Source organism: Thermobia domestica, chromosome 18, assembly GCF_964235325.1.
Source record: "Thermobia domestica chromosome 18, izTheDome1.hap1.1, whole genome shotgun sequence".
Classification (NCBI taxonomy): domain Eukaryota; kingdom Metazoa; phylum Arthropoda; class Insecta; order Zygentoma; family Lepismatidae; genus Thermobia; species Thermobia domestica.
The window spans coordinates 138,330,645-138,333,679 of record NC_137471.1 but is presented as its reverse complement, the minus strand read 5'-3'; the positions used below and the strand labels follow the sequence as shown (position 1 = coordinate 138,333,679).

At 39.1% G+C, this 3,035-nt stretch overlaps 1 non-coding gene across 1 annotated transcript; it reads left to right on the top strand.

Moving 5' to 3' along the window:
- The first annotated feature begins 2,747 nt into the window (after window positions 1–2,747).
- TRNAR-CCG (transfer RNA arginine (anticodon CCG)) lies at window positions 2,748–2,819 on the top strand. Its single transcript has one exon. It is a non-coding gene; the product is annotated as a tRNA-Arg (tRNA).
- The last annotated feature ends 216 nt before the right edge of the window (window positions 2,820–3,035 follow it).

Genomic DNA, 3,035 nt, shown 5'->3' with positions numbered 1-3,035 from the left:
AAGGGATTAACCCACCCATATAAACTAGTATACTTCGATACACGCTTATTTCTTCCTTTTATTTCCTCTACATTATTTTTTTAACAGCCACAAAACCAGTAGTTTTGAGTCTTATACAATGCCAAATAGCATTCATAATGATAACTATTATCACTAACTTTAAATTACTTTTCGTTTTTAAACATGTTTCAACAAGAATTCTAAGTTACGAACGTTCATTTTGACTCAAAACGCTGATTCCGTACTTTCCCTAGCGATTACCTGTATTGCACTACAACGAGACATTCGTAGCAGCCCGGCAGCTGAGTGGCAGATTTCGTCATCGTGTGAAGCACGCACGAGTTCTTAAAGGGGCGTGGCTTCCTACGAACACAGAAACAACTGTCTACGTAACAGCTGGTGGCAAGGAACAAACAACTCTCATCGCCTCAGTGCCCAGAGCGAACGGAGAACAAACGATACTTGATTTTTTTTTTTTTTTTTTTTTTGAATCAATAAATTTCGCTACAACTGCTGCTGCCAGTTGAATCCAATATTATCAGATAGAGATAGGTTTCCCGCACATCGAATATATGGCCATTTTTAAGACTGGCGGGAATTTTAAATCAAACACTAGACATTTTAATATTAATTTCGAGTATAAGGCGCACCTGAATTTTGGAGGCAATTTTTCGAAGAAAAAAGTGCGTCATATAGTTCGTAAAATACTTAATATACTTAATATAGTGATTTGATGTAATACACCCACCGGGAATTGAAGTACTGTTGATCCAAAAAGGGCAAAAATGAAAAAGTTCATAAATTTAGTGTACTTACTGTTCTTGCTGGCTGTCTCAAATCTATTGACGTACACACTAATAATATCACATATTGGATTGCATTTCACACATCAATAAAGAGGGATTAAAACCAATTGAAAAATGGAAGTTCATTCCATTTGAAACACCATATTTAAGTTAACACAGGCACCATTTAATTCCATTAGATCCGTCTCTTATTACCTTTTGTTCAATTCTGACATGAATATATAGTTGTTAAGAAGGCGTTATAGTTGTTTAAATTTCTATTATAAATCTCGCCATCTAGTTTTTGAATCCTCTAAATGCGATTCTTATTTTCATCTGAATAAATCAAAAAATTCTTGAAAACCTTAATCAAATGTTGAACTTAAAATTTCTTTCACTTTTCAGCAATGATAAATAAAATCGTTTCAATGTAATGTAATCACCGCGCATAAAACATTAAAATTCATTTCTTTTCTTTTTATTATTGAGATGGGGCGATTGAAGTGTCTGCCGACGTGTGCTGCTTTCAAAGGAAGAGAAAAAGACTAAAACAAGTGGTTAGTTAAAAATAGTCTGTGGCTGCAGCTACGTACTTTTTACCATTGATTTCCCAACGATTAGATCCCATGACGAAAAGTTTTTATAATCGGCAATGCGAAGTTGTTCTCAACCACCAGGTTCGTCGTCTGGTCATCAGAGAAGTTTTTTCCTGCCAAAAAATGATCAAGATGCTGGAAGAGATATGATAATCGGTGGAAGAGACGTCAGTAGAATATAGTGGTATGATGATAGGTTTCAAATTACAATTCATAGAGGGTTTCATTTGTCACAACATGCGAGTGTTAATTGTAATGCAATATTAGAACACCAATGTCTGTTGACTATTGGTGGATGTTTGCAGGATATTTCATGGACTTCAGTGTTATAAAGGTCAGTAATGATGGTTTCGCCTTGACGGATCACTCCCATCATGGACTGTTGTACCAGCAACACTTATGGTCAGAGGCATGGTTTTCGCAATCATCCTAAACATTGATTATGATCCAACCACTGTTCTGACAGAAGGACTTGAATTTTTCCTGGCGACATGATTTTAATAAGTCTTCCCCGGCTACCAGCCAGGTATATCATGTGAATGTGGCAGAGCATACATAGGACAGACTAAACGTACAATAGAACAACGATGCAAAGAACGCAACAGCTACATAGGACTTCAGTAACTTGAAAAATCATGACTAGCAGAGCACAGTCTAGAACTTGGACGCAGAATTGATTTTACAAATACTACCAAAGTAGCCAAGTCCAACAATTTTTGGAACAGAACAATAAAGGAAACCATAGCTATCTGACGTCGAAGGAATAGTCTCAATAGAGACAATGGGTTTCAACTCAGCCCCATCTGGTCGGCCCTTTTCAGGAACAAAAACTGACATTCAACAAAGCCATTTCTCGTAGCCACAACAGCCAATCCGGAGCCAGCATCCCTCAGCCAATCAGCAGCCAGCATTTCCCTCAGCCAATCACAAGCCCCATTCATAGCTCTGCCCCTAAATAGTCATTATACGTATATAGATGTTCACGTCCCCGGTCTCTTCATTACAATCCCTGAAGATGAATGCGATGTCTGCATTCGAAACGTCGGATGTCAATATCTTCACTTGGATGATAGCCCGAAAAGAATTACTAAAATCACTGTTCTGACAGTTTACGATTGTTATAACACGCTCATTTTTCATCAATAGTAACAATACGATGCAGAGAGTTGTTCCTTGTACTGAGTGAACTGCGCACCTCCAGACGGCGATCCTTGTTGGTTGGTATCAACTCACATGTTGTCCGTGAGTTCCACTTTTCAACTTCTCGATTCTGCCGAGACATCGAACGACAATGGTACGTTGTATGACTAATTCATCTGTAATTGCAAGATTATTCATCTGAGGGTCTATACCCTATCAGTGTGGGGGCGCGGTGGCTCAGTGGTAGAGCGTTCACCTCCGGTGCTTGGGGTCGCTGGTTCGATCCCAGCTCGCGCCGTGTGGACTTTGTAGTGGACAAACACCGTGCTCGTGGGTTTTCTCGGGGTTCTCCCGTTTCCTCCCACTTTCTTCATTTAACCATTTCACTCATTTCTCATTATCACCGTCTCCTTTAGCCTAACCGGCATAGCCGTGGGACGCAAAACTTAAAGATTTCATTTCATTTTTTTCCTATCAGCCAATGGCCATGAGGATCATTTCTCAATGTTGTGTC